The sequence below is a fragment of the Erpetoichthys calabaricus genome, chromosome 6, assembly GCF_900747795.2.
Source record: "Erpetoichthys calabaricus chromosome 6, fErpCal1.3, whole genome shotgun sequence".
NCBI lineage: Eukaryota > Metazoa > Chordata > Cladistia > Polypteriformes > Polypteridae > Erpetoichthys > Erpetoichthys calabaricus.
In genome coordinates this window covers 161,673,847-161,695,999 of record NC_041399.2, presented here as the reverse complement: position 1 = coordinate 161,695,999, position 22,153 = coordinate 161,673,847, and the positions used below count along the sequence as shown (strand labels likewise).

Here is a 22,153-nt window from a genome sequence, read left to right as displayed (position 1 = left end):
TTAGATCCTTCTTCTCAATAACATCCTCATCTTTTTAGCCTTGGGCTGTCTATGTTGGGGTGTCCTCTTCGGTGATACTGATTCCCCCCCCCCCCCCCCTGTCGTTTTTGCATTTCTCTCTCCCACTCCTGGGGCCTCATATAGAAATGCATACGCACAAAAATATGTGAATTTCCCCTTGGGATTAATAAAGTATCTATCTATCTAAAATGTTTCATATACACATTTCCACACTTGCATTGCGATGTATAAAAACTAAAGTTGGAGTAAAGCCACGCATATTCTCACGTCGGCACCCCCCTTTGCATATACACGTTTCTCCTCGGTTTTGCAAACTGGCGGCACCCAGCGTCAAAGTTGTGCTGCTTTCATGTGTGGTTTCCCTTCCCTTTCTTTTTTAGATTCACATCCATGATGCAGGCTTTATCAAATGCACTGAAATTAACCGCATATAGTTTATTAATTTAAGGCACCTGATTGTAATCAACCTGTAACAATATAATGGTGCACGGAATGGCCAAGCTTTTCCAAATACCACAGCTGCTTAGTGGTGTTACTCTGAGTGCACCAGAGTATTTAACCCATTGTATTTGGGAATGGAATCACAGCTCTACAGCAGCTGATTGGAAAGCTGTACGGAGAGATGTGTTGAGAGCGCACTGGATTATCGGGAAACAGCTTCCAGTTCTGGAGGGTATTTATAGTACACTCTGCCTCGGGAAAGCCATGAGCATCTGTATGGATTCCATTCCACTCGGCCACATGCACAGTCTTTTTGAACTTCTCCAATCTGGCAAATGCGTCAGAGCCTTTTCTGCATTGACCTCGAGGCTCAGATACCGTTTAATCCCAAGAGCTACAAACACACTCTAGTGCTCCCAGTAGAACTGTTTTTACTTGTAATTACAATTAACTCACTGTAAACTTGCACTACAGCTGTAATATAGCACAACCACTTTATGAACCTTTTGCATTATCTACATGTATATTGTACTTATGCTTTCATACTGTATTTTTCATTGTTTTTTATTATTATTATTATTATTATTATTACTATTTTATAGAAAAATAAGTTTATGGAGGATTTGCATATTGAATCTCATTATACCATACAATGACAATAAAGGAATTTGGTTCAATAGAAAAGAGTGTGTATTTACAGATGATGATGATGACTGGCTTCTAAGTCAATTTAGATTTCCAAGAGCTATCCTCTTGGAACTCTGTGCTGTTAGAATACTAGGATGTATACTTAATATCATTCTTATGATGAAATCCATTAAAGTATGCATATTACATTTTACAGATAAATCGTTAACTTCATGTATAATAATTAAACATGTGGGGCACTGTGGCACAGCAGTAGTGACAAGTTTGCACCCCATCAAGGGATTGTTCCTGCCTCACATTTGATGCTTGCTGGGACTGCCGTGACCCTAGATGGATGGAATAATTAAATACATATTAAGAAGATTTTTCAGTGTTCCTTAAAAGTTGTGGAGAAACGGCGTTGTAAGCTTACAGCTGGTTTGACATTTGTCACAGAGCTTAAGTTTTGGCGATTGGTTACATGGAGTAAGGAAAGGGAAGGACAGGAATTGGGGGTTGGTAAGTTTGACAGAGTCTGCACTGGTGCAATAAATTATTTCATCGAAGGTCGCACACATCCCACCAAGCATCTTGTGGGAAGCAGGAACAGTCCCTATACAGGTCGCCAGCTCATCGCTACCACTGCACCACCGTGCCCCAATGTTAAATACATGTTTTAATGCATTTCATCATGAAAATTATAGTATTCTAAAATGTTCAGAGAGCTGTAATTTCATGAATGTAATAATAATTCATTACATTTATATAGCGCTTTTCTCAGTACTCAAAGCGCTATCCACACAGGGAGGAACCGGGAAGTGAACCCACAATTTTCCACAGTCTCCTTACTGTAATGTATTCTGTGTGGAGATCAGTGCCTGTGTGCTTCTGTCAGCGTAAGGGAAAGCTCATTTAACAAGCATATAGTGATTCACACACATTGAATACATTTAACTTGTTACTTTAGTTACGATGGGTTTTAAGTAAATTTAACATGGATTGTAGCTCTTTTAGGGCGGATGTCGACTTTTGTCGACAGGAGGGGTTGAAGGCGGATGTCGACTCAGGGATAAAGGGCGACAATCAGCTGTTAATGGCGACAAATCTCACTGTCACGTCACAGGCATTCCCTCTGTGCTTGGAGGAATGCTAGACTCGTTGACTCGGCAAATAAACATTGCGTGTGCGTGAGTTGCGAAATGTAAACAATGGCAAGATGGCACCGACATGTGAAAAGGCAGCGAAGCAAGTGCAGAAAAGAAAACACTTGGCAGACGTTGTTTTGCGCATTACCGCGGAGTCGGACTCTTGATTTTTCAGAATCGGACTTTATTGGCAGTGATCAGGAGATCGAGCAAGAGAGTTAGAAGCAGGCATCAGCTGATCAGACACCAGCCGATGCCGCGCGAGCGGATCTGCTGCCAGTTGAGTGCCTTCGCGCAGCCGATGCATGTACGGCAAGGTTCGCATGGGATAAATACACATACATTGATCCGTTGAGAGCCGATATGGCTACCGGAGTTTACAAGACGGCATGGCTTGTTTTTGGACACGACAGATCACCAGCTACTGTACTTCAGGCTGCTCTCTCCTGATGCTGCTTTTCAGCTACTGTCAGACGAGACAAACAGGTAGGCAGAGATTTTTTTTTGAATCGCGGGCTGCCTTTGCATCGCATTCTCGTTATTCAAAGTGGAAACCCACAACGAAAGACGAGATGAAGCGCGCTGTGGCATTACAAATAGAGATGGGACAGAACTGGTGAGATAACTTCAGGGAGCATTGGTCCAAACGTGTTTTGTCCCCGGGTGGCTTAGGTACGTGCTGCTGCAAAGTTTTATTCACTTCTGCAATAAACAGAAGCAAATCCCATGGGGTGAGCCAGGCTATAATGCCAAACATAAAGTTCATAAAGTTTCAGAAGATGAAAAGAGGTGACAATACGGTTTTCATGCAGGCAGAAAACTTGGTGGCAGTGGCATGGCACGATGGCAAATGGGTGACTTGTCTCTCTACAGTACACACTAACAATATATGTGAGAAAATGCAGCAACAGACAATTGAAAAATAGGCATCAAAACAACACATAGAGAATTCAGGCTCATACAACATGCAAGACAGTAACATTTGTCAAAAGTAAATATTGTTGATTTGATATGTTAAACAATTGCTTTGTGTTCTTTTTTAAAAAATGTTAGTTTTTGGAAAAATATTCAGCCCTGGGAGAAAAGAAACAAAAAAAAAATTAGCCCTAAAAGAGTTAAGATAAAGTTTACGACATTCTATTCTATATGACAAACTATATATCAATATTAAAGGTGACATTTTGAACAACCCCCCCCCCCCCCCCCCCCGCCCCAACAGTGTCCCTATTTTTTTTTTTTTTTTTCTCTGTGCCCTAATATGCTTCTGTATGACACTCAGACAGTGGGCTATGACACTCCTTTTTATGGCAACTTTGATATCTGACCACTTCTTTATTTAAGCCACTTGAATTTTGTGCATCTTTGCCACTCTGTATCACTCGATCAACTTCCTTTTGTTGTTTATACCACTGCTTAAGCCAACAAATATACATTTTTCCTTGACTCCACTTCATATTCATTGAAATTCTTTTTTCTCTGTTCTTTTGCAATTGTCTTTTCACAAAACGCTGAACTTAATGGGCTATTTATATTGATTTGCATATTCAAAGGGGTGTAATTCTGGGAGGAATTGGGGTGTGGTGGCAGGCGCATGAACGTGTGTTACTTTTCATGCTGGCCTGGATTTATGCAGCAGAAGTGCGTGGAAGTTGGCTTTAAGGCATAGGGTTTTGTGCATCTGCATTATTTTGTGTGTATGCACATTTCTACTTTTGTCCGTATGCCATGTTGTAGTGTGAATTCTACACACAGCATTATGCATGAGCTCCCTGGTGTGCGCAGCTGCTGCAACCCAAACATTAGCATGTGTGCTACTGCTAGCGCCATGCTCTGTGTCAACCTAACCTGACATGGCTGTAACTCTGTTCTAGCCACTTGATTGGTTCTGCAAGGCACTATTCTCGTTATCATTGGCTTTTCGTGTTGTCTGTCAAAAAATTTGTTGAAATGAGTTATATCAACATTCTGTTGACCAGGGGGTATTTTTTTGTATGTGGATTAGTCATTTAGCCGGATGTAATTGTTGACGATTTGGAATGATCCTGGATCTGTCGGTTTTTCGAAACTTTTGCTGGAAGTGTTGTCATAGCAACACATCCTATTCCTCAAACCTGCTCGGAGCAGGTTTGTTCTACGTAAACAAGGATTAGCTCACACACGTAATCAGTGTCCGTGTGTGGAATTCATCCAGTCATGGCTTCGCCGTTCATGAATGAGCGACCAATTGATATTGGTGCGCAAATTATAAGACGAGAATTTCATATAGAGAGGGGTTTGCGCGATCGGCAAGATCCTTTATTGCTTCTGGAGGAAATTCTTTTCAAAAGATACCGCTTTAGCCGTGGGGGAATATTGTACCTCAAAGATTTATTAGCACCTTATATTCAAAGTCAAACTAGGCGAAATCGGGTTCTCACAACCACACAGACAGTATGCATTGCTTTGAGGTTTTTTACAAGCGGCACTTTTTTTATATACTGTAGGCGATGCGGAAAATCTAACTAAAAGTGCAGTTTTCCAGGCAATTCGTAAAGTCTGTTTGGCTCTGAAATATTTCCTTCGGGTTTTCATAGTGTTTCCTGGACACCTGCGTGTGCAGACAATAAAAGAGGCGTTTCATTCCATTGCAGGTAGGTAATACACAGGCTAAAACATTATTTGGAAAATGTACCTCTCCTCCTGATGAATAATCAGACACAGTGTCTTCATCAAATATTTGACCTTCGTCAATATCTCGTTGGTCAGACACAGGTTCAAGGGATATGACATTCCCTGCAACTGACCCAACAAAAAAGAGGGCTATATGGAACATATCTATGGCACACATTGAGGACAAATATATGCAATGACCATCCTTTACCTGAAATGAAGTGACCACTGCATCCTGCCACTGGTTCTGAGGAGGAGCTTCCCACTGGAATGCCCTCAAACCGGTTGATGGGCATTTTGCTGGAGTGCCAACTCTTCTGCAGGGGTTAGGTCTGGACCGCGTGGACCTCCAGCTGTTTTTTGCTTGTCTGCCTTCTTATTAGCTTTAAAATTAATGTTTTTTATATTATATATGATTATTTATGTCAACAATTCTTTAAATAGTTATATACCAATATTTACCAGTTTGAAGTATATTCTTGTACTTCACTTTAACCTGTTCCCATGTTCTCCTTGTGCTCACGTTTGATCTGGAATTATGACATATTAAATAATAATTAATCTGACACATAGGAAATGAAACGCTGCATTCAGTAAATACAATGCACACTACTTAACGTTTAATTTGTCGGCCACTTTTTGCCAGCCGTCTTCTCTGGTCTGGGCTGCTTTTGCAGTGTTACCCCTTGTGCATATTAAATCTTGAAATTCTTCATGTCCTTCGAATAAAAGGTCTTGCGCCACGTGTGTGAAAAAAAAATGCGCCCGTTCTTTCGTCATTTTGTTACAGCCTATCAAAGACTTGCTGATCATGTTTTCTAGACTCAATACATATGGGCTTTTCAATCGTCACGGGCGCGCGCATTCATCTCGGATGATTAGATCCAGCTAGACTAATCTACTACACGGCTGCGTTTGAAAAACCGACCTATCCCGGATGAGTGTCACCGGCATTAACTCATCCAAGATGAGGCATCTGATCTTGGATGATTTAAGCGACGTACGAAAATACCCCCCAGGTCTTATGTTTCTGTTGTTATTTCTCTATAATTGTCTTTGTCATTTTATTGCTCAGCCCTAGGTGTAAATGGTTGATTTTTTTAAAATATACATCTCTGTATTTTATGAATTAGATATCGATTTGAATAAATAAAATTGTGTTTATTTTATTTATTTATTTATTTTTAAAACCCAGCTCTAATTAGAAACCAGTTAGCCATTTAAACCCTATTTATACACAGTAATTACTCTCATGTGACCTTTATGATCTAGACTGGCAAGGCAGAAATAATAATCAAATTTATGGTTTGTTTTGTAAACATCTTGGTGAGCTAGACTCTTATAATTGGTTGTTCTTTGAAGTGGACTTCTGATCCATTTAAATAATTGTTGTTTAATGATTGCCTAGCTCTGGGAAATTGTCGCAGAAGTATTCCTTCAGATGTGGGAGTATTAGAGGCTGGATGCTGTCTTTGGTTACACTGTATGCTGTTAGTTTTTTCTGGTGAAGAAGCAAAAGCATTTCTGTATTTCATTTGTTTAGCTTTCTGTCCCAAAGTAATTTATAATAATTTTTGTATGAATTCTCCAGATTTATCTTGCAAATTATGTGTGCTGTACCCTGCATTAACTATTTGCAGTATAGTGCATTATTAAGATTAATAACTATTTAACATATTTGAGAAATCATGAGTAATTTTGTTTAGGTTTTCTTAAGTACATCATAGATTGGGGGGATTGGGGGGGGACCTGCATGTCTGCCTGTGCTTTCTGTTTGATTACATTACTTTGTGATCTCATTGAACACCATTTTAGTGAAAGACTGTGTTTTCATGTGTCTTTCTTTTAAATATTTTAGTTTTCACTTGCCATCATTTAAGGAATGCTGCAGAGTCAGAAACACATGCATCATGAGTTAACAAAGTAAATATTTATTCAAAAAAAGGTGCATACAGTACAAGTGTGCACATTGTGCACAAACATTTTACGTAGTGATCTGCCGTGAAAATTGCTAACGCACAACCCCACACTTTTAAAGTAAAACTTCGGTATTCAAGTCTACGTTTTTTTTCAGAATCATGGCAAACTTTAATTTGGCATTAGAAAATTCTTAAGTGAAGCATTATTTTTATACATTAAAAAAGTGCCTTTTCTTGCAGTATACAGAGCATCAGTCAAAACGTGATAACGGAAGCCTTAAAACATACAAAATATGGCACCTTATAAGCACAAAAGTTTTGATTTCAGAAAACATGCCTTCGCTGTTTCTGAGATGATTGTAATAACAGAAGCTCATAGAAAGTAGTGCATGATTTCATAGATACAGTACTAGCCAAGTTGAAAAGATACTGTATGTTTCTATTGATTTGTCTGTTCATGGTGAAAGTAGTGGGTGAAGATTTCATTTAAGTAAGAAAGTAAAATCACATAGATGCCTGAATTTGTTTATGGTTGTATTGAACCAAATAAATAACAGCAGAATTGATGAATAAAGTAGTGGATTCTATTCACTATGGACATGCTTATAACACCATTTTATATATAATATATATATATATATATATATATATATATATATATATATATATATATATATATACACACACACAGTGGGTACGGAAAGTATTCAGACCCCCTTCAATTTTTCACTCTGTTATATTGCAGCCATTTGCTAAAATCATTTAAATTAATTTTTTTCCTCATTAATGTACACACAGCACCCCATATTGACAGACAAAAAAAGAATTTTTGAAATTGTTGCAGATTTATTAAAAAAGAAAAACTGAAATCAGGATTTATCACTATTACTGAAAATAAATCCCGATTTCAATTAACACCTGCTAGAGAGGTCGTTTGCACTGCTACAACCCAGTGATTCATCCTCGGAGATGCATCATTGCATTTCTTCATGTACATATGTATTTGTCTTTGGTCAAATGTAACTTATGGTAATGCTTTTTATTTCTGTTCATTCTTTTTTTTGTTGTACCTTGGGCATTTCCAGCTAACTGTTATGCAGTTGCTTTCTGATATGTTCCTTGATGGCCACTGTCAGTTGTTTAGGTGCTGCAGAAGGTAGCCATTTAACTTTGTACTTCTAGATTAATGTATGAATTGAGTCAAATGTAATTAACAAACATGCTGCTTTAGTTACAAAGAGCTTTGGGAAACCACTTTTCTCGTAATGCACATACCTAAATACAATTTAACGTTGTTCTTAGCACTACAAAACATTCAGGAAACCCACCTCTGGTCATTTGAGAATCAATTTGATTTAGCAACAGTGCATGTGATGTTGTTTTAAAATTGGAAATGTTCTTGTTAATTACACCTTTTATAGACTACAGTAATCCCTCGCTATATCGCGCTTCGCCTTTCGCGGCTTCACTCCATCGCGGATTTTATATGTAAGCATATTTAAATATATATCGCGGATTTTTTGCTGGTTCGCGGATTTCTGCGGACAATGGATCTTTTAATTTCTTGTACATGCTTCCTCAGTTGGTCTGCCCAGTTGATTTCATACAAGGGACGCTATTGGCAGATGGCTGAGAAGCTACCCAACTTACTTTTCTCCCTCTCTTGCGCCGAGTTTCTCTGATCCTGACGTAGGGGGTTTGAGCAGGGGGGCTGTTCGCACACCTAGACGATATGGACGCTCGTCTAAAAATGCTGAAAGATTATCTTCACGTTGCTACCTTCTGTGCAAGCTGCTTTCTGAAGCGACATGCTGCATGGTGCTTCGTATACTTAAAAGCTCAAAGGGCACGTATTGATTTTTCACTGTTTTTATCTGTCTCTCTGTCTCTCTCTCTCTGCTCCTGACAGAGGGGGTGTGAGCTGCTGCCTTCAACAGCTTTGTGCCGTGGTGCTTCGCATACTTAAAAGCCAAACAGCCCTATTGATTTGTTTGCTTTTGTCTCTCTCTCTCTCTCTCTCTCTGACATGCTCTGCTCCTGACTCGCACTCCTTTGAAGAGGAAGATATGTTTGCATTCTTTTAATTGTGAGACGGAACTGTCATCTCTGTCTTGTCATGGAGCACAGTTTAAACTTTTGAAAAAGAGACAAATGTTTGTTTGCAGTGTTCGAATAACGTTCCTGTCTCTCTACAACCTCCTGTGTTTCTGCGCAAATCTGTGACCCAAGCATGACCCTATCATGGTGCCATTGGTAAATCGGATGTATCAAAAGTATTATGTAACTAACCAAGGTAATGTATGGATGTGTGTATAATATGTAGATAGATCGGTAATATTTTTTAACCAGAGGTGGCTAATATTAGTTCACTGGAGTGTCTTACTCTTGAACATGCTAGACACAATTGTCCATCAGTAACACATTTCTGCTGTGACAGTTTCTTAGTGATTTACCCTTGTTTTTGTTAATTATCATGGCAAAACACAATTTTACAGGAAATTAAAATGCACAATGAGTAGGAATAATGGAAATCCATCCATCCATTTCCCAACCCGCTGAATCCGAACACAGGGTCACGGGGGTCTGCTGGAGCCAATCCCAGCCAACACAGGGCACAAGGCAGGAACCAATCCCGGGCAGGGTGCCAACCCACCGCAGGACACACACAAACACACCCACACACCATGCATACACTAGGGCCAATTTAGAATCGCCAATCCACCTAACCAGCATGTCTTTGGACTGTAGGAGGAAACCGGAGCACCCGGAGGAAACCCACACAGACACGGGGAGAACATGCAAACTCCACGCAGGGAGGGCCCGGGAAGCGAACCCGGGTCCCCAGGTCTCCCAATTGCGAGGCAGCAGCGCTACCCACTGCGCCACCGTGCTGCCGAATAATAGAAATTTTGAATATTATTATTTCTTTGTGATTTTTCTTTTGTTTACATCGCTATCTCTGGCATTTATTTATTATTATTTTTTTTTTTTTGTCAGTTCAGGCTTTTTTTCCTTTTCTCACCATAGCCGTATTCAGGTCATAAAGTTATAACACTGTATTGTATTCAACTTACTACAAACAGCAATGGCAATGACATTTAAAGGCTACATATATGAGCAGCCCATGCAGTGAATTAAACATTTTAATTTTGAGCATGTTTTCTCCGGGGTCTGAAATGTATGAAAATTACTACCAATACTATGCTTTGGGGGCCTCGTAAACAATTTGGAGTACCCTTTTACAGTTCATAGTTGGTAATGTTAATGTAAGCTTATCGGCCCACTACAACAAGCCTGGCTGTTCTCCCTGTAAAAAGTATTGTATTTTATTGGTACACTGTATTAATGGCTTTGTTGGTAGAGGAAAGAAGTTGAGTTGCAAATGTAGACAACCAATAGAAGAACCTTTTTATGAAGGAGTGAGGTTCAAAACAGGAGAGAAGAGAACAGGTGAAAAGAAATAATCTTATGAGCAGAATGTACAGTTTCATTCCTCTAGTGTTGTACGTGTGGAAACCACTTTCTCGTGTATCTCTCTCGCTTCTCCCTGACATCCTGAATGGAGCTGAACCTTCGTTGTTCCATCCCACGTCTCACACCACACATCATCTCATCCCTTTCTTGTGCAGGATACCCTCTTTTTCACTTGTCTGTCCACACTATCCACTTCTGTGGCTGCCTTTATTGGCATACATAGGAAAGCCACATCTCTTTGTGTGATCACTGTGTGAGCACGAGAGAGCGCGAGTGAGAGAGCCCAAGCAGAAGAAGTAAACATTACAGAAAAAATTTCCTTGTGTATGACGCGCACCTGATTTTCTAATGCTAATTTTCGGGGAAAAAATGTGCGCGTGGTACATGGGTAAATACGGTAATTTGTTTTCTTTAATGTAAAGGCTAATATTCCAGTTGTCTCTGCTCTCTTACACAACAGTCTTGACTTGCATTGTTTACGGTACAGGAAGTTCACTGCAAAAAAAAAAAAAAAAAAAAAAAGCAAGACCACACTGGCTCAGTTACCGTAATACCTCACGTAAAGGAGCACTGCAACTAAATTACTGTGAAAACCTAGAAAAGTAGGGTCTGAAAAGATCACTTTTTGTGATCAGCCAATTTACCGATCACCAATCTAGTAGTTTTTAGTTAAAATTGGATGAATTAGTTCGGCAGCCGATTTGATTGGAGTATCTGTAATATACATCTCTTCTCAAATCACCTTAAAGATTAGCACCATTTAGACAAGTATCTTTATGTTTTCTGTACAGAGTCCAAAACCTGGTATATTTTTCTCACAATAATATGAAATATTAGTAAGCAGGTTTTTTCCTCAATTTTACAAATTCATGAATAGCCATGTCTTAAACATTTAAAGAAACATGTTTGTTATCAACCATTTTTGTGTAATGTCATCTCTAACTATTTTTCAGTGTTTATTACTGGCTTGGAAGGATTGGTGGAGATGTTGTGTGGTGAATATTTTCTCTCACAATACGCTAGATGGCAGCATCCCTGGGCTTCAGTACTCATTCGGATACCCACAGGGTGTGCTGGGAACTGGAGTGCTAGTGTGAAGGGTGTTTGAAATTCAGAGTAGAATGTTGATATTTCCCCTACTCGAACATTTACTTTCTCTTTCAGTCTGTGTGATTTTTTTAAAAACAAATGGCCACCCCATATACTGAAAATCGGCAAAGAAAAGAAGCACTTCTTTACAGAAGTGGAGTTCACAAGTGAACTGACTAACAAGTTGAGACTGCTCTATAAATATGGTGGGTAGGAGGAAAAGGTGGAGTCAGGGTGGCTGGAACAGGAACTGATGTGGCAGGAAGGGGAATTCTGGGTACCAGAAATGATGGGCTGGCCGCAAGTAGTGATAACAGTGGGTGGACTGAGGGTGATGTCATTGAGATGCAGGGTCTTCGGCTGGGCTGCAGAGGAACAAGAGGAGATCAGGTGAGAGCGCCAACCCCCGGTCTAGCTGATGAACAAGACTATTTGAGCCTATAAACTGTCCACCATGCCCACATGTGTGACAAATGTTAATTAACATCTCCCTGTTAAAGTTTGGCATTATAAAATCATTGATTTTTATTAAATGTAACACTTATCTATGTCTCAACGCATCTATGACTCATTTACGGTTATGTACCAAAACCTTAACGCATACTTCTTTGGGTCTTCATAACCCTTGGAAAACATTAAAGTGTTTCTTCATCTGTGCAATGTGACCTACTAACAAAACTTCACTTTAGAGTGGTCCGAGTTGGCTTAATAAAACACATTTCTCTTGATATTACATATTTAGTAGTGTGGAAGCGAAATTGTCAGGACTTTACCTGAAGTGAAGGCTCTAGGATTCAGAGGATAGGCAAACAGTATTTAGCTTTATTGCAATAAAACAACAACACAGACTCAACCCAATACGGGCAAATTGGACTGAGCCCTGAACAGGCCAAAAATTACAGTTTATATAATCATTTCTTAGGCTGGTCTGAGCGAGGTCAGGATGCTATCGCTGTTCCCTTCTGACTCCCTCCTGCACCTGGCTAGCTGTCTTCTCTTCATGGGAACCATTATTATCTCCTGACTTCCTTCTGTAGCTGGCCACTGGCATTTTTACTATCTATTGTTCATCTTTATTTTCTGCTTTGCTTATTTTTGGTTGGCTTTGGGTGGGCAGATGTTCCCTCTCTTCCATTCTTGGGCTTTCCCTATCTTTTCATTTCCCTTCCTTGGCCTTCAAGCTAGTTTGCTTGGTGGCCAAAGTTAAGCTTTAATTAAAAAGAAATATGGCATGTGCCTTTATTTAACCATTTGCTTGGCAGACCTGACTTGCATTAATATCTGCACTAAGGTTAATGATTATATATTTTTCTATATTTATTTATGCTAATACATGAATATACTAATTTTATTTTCCATATACAGAATTACATCATCTTGACCTCGTTTATAGCAATGTCTTTGCTGTCTATTCTGACTCACTACTCCAGCTGGCTTCTCACGTGCCTACCATGACCATTTTTCTGTATTTCGTCATTGGTATCATTCCTTGCTTCCTAGCCTTCAAACAACAGGTGTTCTTATTCCCCCTTCTTTTGTCCTTGGGTATTTTCTGTACGTCATTCTCTTTCTGTTCTATCCTTCCGAGTTTCCCAATATTGGTAATTTTGCTTTAAGCTTAACTAGAAAATGCATTATGACTAATAACTTTAACTATTTGCCTGACACATCCTACTTGCGTGACATGTCTAATTTATGCTAATTTTAATGCTTATAGAAACAGTTAATTACTTTCATGTCTATTTATGCTAATACATACATTTTTATTTTCCATAGTAGACCTATGAATCCTTACAAGTAACAAGTAATCTTACTATCATGTCAATATTCCATACTGTACATAGGTTATTCATCTATCTACTGCTGATGTTATATAAGTGTTACAAAAACCAAAACAAGTCTTTAAGATTGTTACGTATGAATAATAGATGCATTTCTACTAGTGATGCACCGATATGGAAATTCTGGGCGATACCGATATGTTTTCGTCCATCTTTGCCAATACCGATAACCGATGGATTTTTTTTTTTTTTTTTTTTTTTTTACTTCAGGTTTGAATGTTTTAGTTATGCTGAAAATGTTTTATGCGTTATCAAAAAAACAGTAGTATGTGAAACGGAGATGAACTTATTTTTATTAACTTGCTGAATTTTATGCTCTTCTTTGCTATAGATATAGGCATCCAGTACTTTCTGTGGGGGGAAAAAGAGCAAGATATGGCCCTTCTCTATAGAAAAAAAATACTCCCGGTCTTGTACAAAAACCTGCTTAACATGCACATCACGACACCATGCCATTACAGAACATGGCATTGGGTATATTAACAAAAAAGTGAATACATATACTTTGTGCCATAATCAGACATATATTACTTTAAATAAAACTAAAATTAAAGGAACAATGAGGCCAGTAACACTTACCTTAGGTTGGCTTCTTTAAAAGCACAAATTATAGTTTTTTCTTAACAAAAAAAAAGCATTTCTGCCTTTTCTCCAGCATGTCTGTTTCTCTTTTCATTTACTATATATGACACAGCTGAAAAAAGGCATTCACTGTCTACACTGGTACAAAGTGCCGATAGATACTTGATCTCTGCCTTAGCCAAGGTTGGGAAACGGGCTGCATTGCTTTTCCAATAATGGAGGGAGCAGTTATTTCTGGAAATAGGGGGCTTGCTGAGATAGTTATTCAGCTAAAAAAAAAAACAAGTTTACAAACGTTTACCTGTATTATAATAAAAAATAATAATTTATTATTAGGTTGACCAGATATGTGGTAAAGAAATACAGGACAACCGCCTGTACCAACCACCGCCATTAATAAAAACTTGTGACTTTGAAAGCTTGATGTATAATGATTTGTGTCATATAAAGAGCATTCTATAAAGTGTGATGCAGATGGACTTTTAAGAGATGCAGCACAAGCTATTCCACAATGAAACACTTTCTAACACTGGTGTGCCTTGAAATATTGAGAGACTGCTGTATATTTTAGGGTGATTGTTTTAAAGTAATGCTTACGTTAAAACTGGAGTAGATCTTGCCTTAAAATCTTTTACAGTTTAGACACAAGAGACACATCTTTCACAAGGTACTAAACTTGACACTGCATTCTAGCATGCAGGCGAGCCTGTTCCTCCTTTTTAGATAGATAGATACTTTATTAATCCCAAGTGGAAATTCAAATTGTTAAGTACCCACTAAATTAAATTCCTCCAATATTTTTCCACAGCGACTCGACTAAAATGGAAAAAAACCCAAACTGCGCCGCTGCAATAAGTTTTGTAGACAATCTGGCAAATACAGTTTAAAAACCGGACAAAAAAGGCACGGTGATGCCATTAACGTGTTCCTTTTTTTTCCTCGGCTAATATTTGCTGAGCAGTCTGCCCCGCACTCGTGCACTGTCCCAACAAGCCGCCTCTCAGTGCTGTGAAAACTGAGTTTCCGGAAAATCCACAAGGATACTGATTGGATATTAGGAAGCTGTAGTGTTTGTTTTTTTTTTTTTTTTTTTTTTTTAATTAAATCTGTAACAGTGTTGGTTTTTTTTTTTTTATTATTATTATTCTGGATGTCTGATCATCCTAATTAATTTGTGATTCTGTTATTTTAACTCGGCAGCAGTTGAATGTGGTTTTGCAGCCGCATACAAATTTTCTTCAAGAATTTTTTCATACATCTCTCCGAGTGTAAATCTTTTTCTCTTGTGGTTCGCTGTTGCTCTTTGCATTTTCTTCACCAGCTGACTTCTCGACCAGATTCTCAAGTGCTTCTTGCACTTGTTTTTTTTGGTATCTCGGTTACAAATTGATCTTTGTGCCGTGGATCAAAGACAGTAGATTGATAGTATAGTGGCTCGGAGAATGCACCACTGAAGCGTTTTGTGACAGTCTCCAAAAGTGTGATTTTTCGCTGTCTGTACTCCAGAATCTGTTTTGTCACACTTGCTAAGCAGACTTTTAAGCACTTCAACAGACAGTTATATATGAATGCGCACTTATGTCAGCAGTCCTGCTGAAGCATTCTTGCTGGGGTACCAAGGTCTGTTTGTGTTTCTCTCAACCACGTGCTTAAAATGAGTAACTATTCGCATCCCAATGGCAAAACTTTCGAAGATGCTCCTCTGACTCAATAAGCCTTCATTTACAGCAAGCTAAAAAGTGTGAGCCTTGCAGTTTAAACTTTTAATGCCACTTTCTTCCATTGCATTTGCCATATTGTGAGCATTGTCACAAAGCACAACGTGCACATTACTTTTTGAAATGTTCCACTTCGTTAACATGTAATCGAAAGCTTGTGCAATGAAAGTTTGCATAATGAGAACTCTTTTTGCCTCAACATTTTCATCAATCCAGTGTGCCATTAGACTCATGGGGCTGACATCTGAGCTCCACATACTGTATCTGTAGTGAAGCTAATGCTGGTGACATTGTTTCTTAAAAGCTTGTGGATATGTGTAGCAATCACATCATATAATGCAGGCAGTGAGACATCTGCAAAGTATCCCAGGCTTGCAAGAATGTACTGTGGTTCTGAATGATGTAGCTGGCGAAATCCCTCACTCTCATCTAGGGGAAAAAAGGTTGATCAGTAGGTTGGTTAGTAGTTATGCCTTTAGCTCTGGTGCTGTCTTGAGGAAATGTCTTCACATGCTGAAGGGTTTGCTGTATGAATCTACCACTAGCGTCTGATTTAACTTTAGTTTTGGTAGCATTAGTTGCTAAAATTTCGTGTATAATTTGTTACAGTGGTTCTTCAGATGGGTAATTAAATTTGTGATATTGAAAGATTTAATTCTAAACTTTTCTTGCATTATCTTATTTTTGCAGGCAGAGCAGATAGCAACTATGTTGTTTTCATTTTTCACACAAAAATATGACCACACGGCTGACATGTTGCTTTACTAACGATATCTGTCCAATGAGTAAACGGCGCATGTAGTGTTCCTGTCAGTAAAACTAGGAAACCCTTTTTTTTGGAAGCGCGAGGGGCTATGCTTGCATGCATGTTTTTCTGCAGCTTAATGTCTGCCTCACCGATCAATGAAACCAACATTTAATTTTTTAGTGAACTGACAATGTTGATAAGCCGAATTATATCGGTTGGCAGTATTGGTTTAAATGTACACATCTGACTGATTTCGATGTCGTCATTTTTAATGAACATAGGCTGATAACAATACAGTTTCCGATATATCGTGCAATTTTAATTTCTACATTACCTTAACTAAAATTTACCATTTAATTAATATTTACTATTACTAACAAGATGATGGGACTTCCTACAACAATCTTGACAGATTCAAAGATCACAAGGGCAATGTATTTATAAATGTTAATGCGTAATAAATATATGTTGAATCCAGGGCTGTGGAGTCGGGAGACAATTTTGGGTACCTGGAGTCGGAGTCGGCAAAAATGTACTGACTCCGGTTCCTAATAATGTTAAATTGTAATGGAAAAAAAAAATACAGCAAGTTCAAATGTCCCATTTCACAAACAATAGTCATAATTAAGTACTTCTCTGATGTATGTAAGAATAAAGCCCAGTGCATAGTCGTGTTACTACTTGTGTGAGGTTCAACTGAGCTATTATACAACCTGACATTCACATATTGTAATCTGGATTATGGTACATTACAAAAACTGTTTTAATTTGATTTCAGATATAATGTGTTTAACAAGTTAATTTTATTGTAAACAAGTGTAATGATATAGGTGGTAAGTGTGCGCTATGGCCTGATGTGTGTTCAGGGGTTCTTGTCTTTTGTTTAAACTGGCCAATACGGTAGAGAGTCTGGTTCCTAGCCTGTAGTTCTGTGGTTAAATGACGTGTATGTTGCCTTCCTTTAATCAACATGGAAAATACATTAGCATATTAAATACAGAGGAGTCGGGGAGTCGGAATCAAAAGTACTAGAAACTAAGGAGTCGGAGTCTTAATCAAAGGATTTATCTACTGACTCTGCAGCCCTGGTTGAATCTCCATTACTGTCACTGCAATACAGATAACAATTAACTATACCTGTAGTAACAATTTGCTTTTATCTACAAACATAGCCCTATCCAAAACACAGATGCATATCATGTTTAAAGCTGTGCATGAATGCTTGCAAGAAAGGTGATATTTAACTAAAGATTAGTTAATGTCTATATGAAGCTCATCTTTTAGAGCAGGTTTTTTTTTTTTTTTTTAAAACTCTATATACTATATTTATATCCGGTCATTGATTCATGCAACTCAGGGAAACTTTACAATAAACAATGCTAGGTGGCAAACTGCTGTTTCTTAAAGTGGCAATACACAAAGTACAGTCAGTGCACAAGGGCAATTATTCAGAGCAGTGCTGGGCAGTATGACCAAAATTCTATATCACGGTATTTTTCAAAATTATACCGTTTTCATGGTATTGGATGGCATTCTTTTCCCATGCATGAGTGGATGTTAACCACATTTTCCACTGCAATTACTGGCTAAGAATAACCTATTCCACTGTCATGAGAATTGTACATTATACAAAAAAAATTCTAATGTGCACACAAGTATTAATACAGGTTTGCATGGCCCCATAAAGTGATAGTTTTCAAGGAGGTGGCACTAATGAAGAGAAGGAATCACATTGCATGACAGATGCAGTCAAAATATAGAGCCTTTTTATTGAACAAAGTTTGCAAACAACTTGAACTAAAATTTTGACAACATATTTTCAGCCATCCAAAGAGGCATTTAGACTTAAAATAAAATAAAACAAGTGCAACTTGGTGATGACATATTTACCAACTGAACCATCATTAAGGCAAACTGCATTAATATGGACCTTGATTCAAGCTAAACTATATACATAAATAATAAAACTGCAACTTGCATTTATAATGCTATTTGTGGTATAGCCCTACGGAAGCACGGAAGGGTCACTGAAGAAAAAAAAAAAACTATATGTCGAGATTAAAGTCGACATTTCCACTTTATTCTCATAGTTGTCTTTATCATTAAAGTAGAATGTCGTAAACTAAACTTCATCCTAAAATCAATGCTTAATTTACTAGATTTTCTCAAACCCCGTCATAAGTTAATGTAGCACATTAAATGCTTTGTGTTAAGTGTTCCCCGCCCAGTTGTTAATTGCTACGCGTTTCTTAAACTGAGTTCCTCTGCACTAGGAGGAGGCGCCAGCAGCAATTGCCACACAGAATACATTCACTTCATGATATTCCTGCTCTCTGAAAATGTAGAATGCTAAGATAAATGTTCATGATGAAATGCATTAAAGCAGGTATTAAACATGCACGGTAGTGCTGCTCCCTTGCTGTAAGGGGTCCCCAGGTGTGCGTTCAGTGTAGAGAACTTTATGGCAGGTGTGACGAGGTTCCAAAAAACTGGATGTTTGAATGGGCATTGAACAGGGCATTTAACTTGAATATTGTGTAAATATTGGGTTTGTGATCTGGTTGTCGGAGGCACGAACACAGAATTAAATGGAGGATGTTCTGAGTGGGCTTTCTTTATTGCATGCGTACTGTCTCTGTCTGACGTACCAAACCCGCAGTTCCTATCCTTCCTTTTTCTTTCTCCACATAACCAATCACCACACGATAAATGTCTTTGTGAAATTAAACCTAGTTATAAACTTAGACCACAGAGTTTTAAGAACTTTATAAAAATCTCCGTTATACATGTTTAATTATGCCATCCTTTCAGGGTTGCGCCCATCCCAGCAAACATTGTGTGCGATGCAGGAGTAAATCCTGAACGTGGTGCCAGCACGTCGCAGGGTGAATACGAGCAGTACATACATTATTAGCAGGGTTAATATAGCCTTACAAAACCCGACATCCTACATGACTGAAAGGAAACTGAAACATGCCGAGAAATACATTTATAGTATACTTGTAGTATATAAAATAGTTTACCACCAGAAATACCTGCAAATTCAATGCAGGAAACACCAGGAACCCCCTTGCAGCAGTGTACCCTCAACGCCACCATGCCCCCACATGATTAATGCATGCTTTAATGCATTTCATTATGAAAATGATATCAAGTATTTATCTTAGAATTCTAAATGTACAGGGAGCAGGAATATCATGAAATGAATGTATTCTGTGTGCTGCCATCGCCTGCTCTTAGTGCGGAGGAAGTCAGTTTAAGAAGCATGTAGCAATTAACATGGCTCAGGGAACACTTAACACAAAGCATTTAATGTGCTACATAACTTATGACGGGGTTTGAGAAAATCTAGCAAATTAAATATTCATTTCAAGATGAAGTTTAGTTTACGATGTTCTACTTTAATGACAAATTACGAGAATAAAGTCAATATGTTGACTTTAATCTCGACATAAACAGCGAGAATAAAGTAGAAATGTCGAGAATAAATTCAACATGTTGTCACACTATTACACCGTACCCAGGTACATTACACAGTATTGGGGGGGGGAAACATAAAACAAGTACAACTTAGCTTGCAGTATTATCCAGTAGTATAGAAACAGTATTCACACATTTTGAACATAATGGTCCACATCCGACCTTTTAAAACCAAAGTATGTACAGACAACAGACACGCCTCCCTTTTTCGTCAAGTGTTCTTCTGTGTCATCATGTTCAACTTTATTGTCTGCTGCAGCTTCAGTTTCAGAATGTTCTCTGTCCATTTCTGTTTAATACCTCCACTAATGTATGTACTCCATTGCATTCGTGTTTAGTGGTGCAGCACTGAAAAAGGTCTCCCCTTAAGCAGTTTCCCGCTGCGCCACATTCCGAACGTTGTTTAGGCTATTTAAACTGGTGTTGCGGTATAAGAAAAATCCATATCATAACAAAAATAAAAAATGGTTTTTGGTATGTACCGGTATACTTCCCAGAACTAATTCAGAGCATACTTTCTCACAACCATTAGGAGGTCCAGTTCACCTGCTAAGCGAAAACATGAAGATAAAATGCCTAGTAATGCACTTTACTTCATAACTGATACATGAACATTGAATAATTCGCACAAATATTGCAACAGCTGCTTTTTTCATTTGCTGTTCGTTTGCATACTACACGAGCTGCAAATATTTTATGAACTTGGCCAGGACCACAGAAGGGCATGTTCCAGGAGTCAAACATGTTTGAGTGGCTTCTTCATATGCAGTACCACTAGGGGGCTCCGCCCCCTGCTCGCTTCGCTCGCCAACCCCTGGTGTTGGGAAATTACAAAGAGCGTGATGTATGAATGAGATATAGCATAGTGTGAAGGTGTAGATGACGCAGATAGGAAGCAAACAATAAAGTGTTTGGCACAGTGTAAAGGTTTATTGGAAAATTTCTTTGTAAACAACATTAGTAGTAAAGATGGTGTCTTGTCCTTGAATGAGTTTTCCTTGGCATGGAGCATTTATGACCTTAACTTTAACGTCAGATGAACGTCGAAGTTGTGAGAAGGCCACATAAAGTTGTCCATGTACAAAAACGGGCTCAGATAGGTAGATGCCAACCTTGTGCATGGTTTGTCCTTGTGATTTGTTGATGGTCATGGCAAAGGCAGGTTTAATGGGGAATTGTTTCCGTTTAAGTGTAAAAGGTAATTCCAGGTCAGAACTTGTAAGGTCAATTTTAGGAATTAGAACAGTATTGTTAGTATGTGATCCTGTAAGAACTGTTGCTTGAATAACATTGTGTGTTATGGTGTAGACGACTAAACGTGTACCATTGCATAAACCCTGTTTAGTGTTAAGGTTTCTTAATAGCATGAGTATTGTTCCGTTTTTAAGGCTAAGACTGTGTTGTGGTAATCCGGCTGGGTTAATAGTGTTCAAATATGCTAAGGGGAAATTAAGATGGTCATTGTCGTCATCAGAGTCAACTTTGTCAGAGCTTAGAAAGAGGTGTGACTCTCCAGGAAGTAATGAAATGAGCTGGTTATTAATATGATCAACAGTAATATTTTTTGGACATAATATACTTCGTTGTGTTAAAAGGGGCATTTGGTGTAATGAAACCGCTGTTCCAAATATCTCTGTAAGTAAGTCGTCGCAGATGAAGGGTTGAGGAATTGTAATAATATCTGGGTGAAGTCCATCTGTATTGGTGAATGTACAATGTTGTAGTTGTAATAACCAATTGTTATATTCGGGATCTGGAAATCACATGTTTTGTACCAAGTGTATCTTTAGAAAGCAATGCCAATTGTTCGCGTAACATTTTTTGTTCCGTGGTTATAGAAGCGTGCCGAAGTGAATTTTTTTTTTTGATGCGGGTTCGTGTTTGTGGACCCGTTACTCGAGCCGTCTAGTTTTGTATCCGTGATCGTGAATTGATGACTTGTTTGATCTTTATCGTTAGGAATATGGATAAGTAATAAGTAGGATCGAACTCACTGTTAATATGCGGACTGTTCGTTTCTTCGTATTATCACCAATCAGGTCTCGCGCCTGTATATGTATTGTAGTTCGGTCTTGTGTTGTTTATATGACGTTGTCGCGTATTTTAAGGTGGACTGAATAATAGCTGAGCGCATGGCATGTGGAGCAATAGGTAAGCACTGTCTAAAATCTACTCCTAATAAAAGTACCTTTCCTCCAAAGGGAATATTATTATTCATCAACGCAATGCCAACTGTCCGCGTATTTTAAGGTGGACTGAACAATAGCTGAGCGCATTGTAAGTGGAGTAATAGTTAAGCACTGTCTAAAATCTCCTCCTAATAAAAGTGCCTTTCCCGCAAAGGGAATATTATTATTCATCAACGTTTGTAGAAGTTTATCAATGGTGTTGAGTAAGTGACTGGATGCCATTGTACATT

General features: G+C 38.4%; 1 protein-coding gene across 1 annotated transcript in view; it reads left to right on the top strand.

Moving 5' to 3' along the window:
* Nucleotides 1-22,153, top strand: part of LOC114653642 (TGF-beta receptor type-1-like) — a 101,631-nt gene that overhangs the window by 21,729 nt on the left and 57,749 nt on the right. The gene's annotated exons all lie outside the window — the stretch shown is intronic.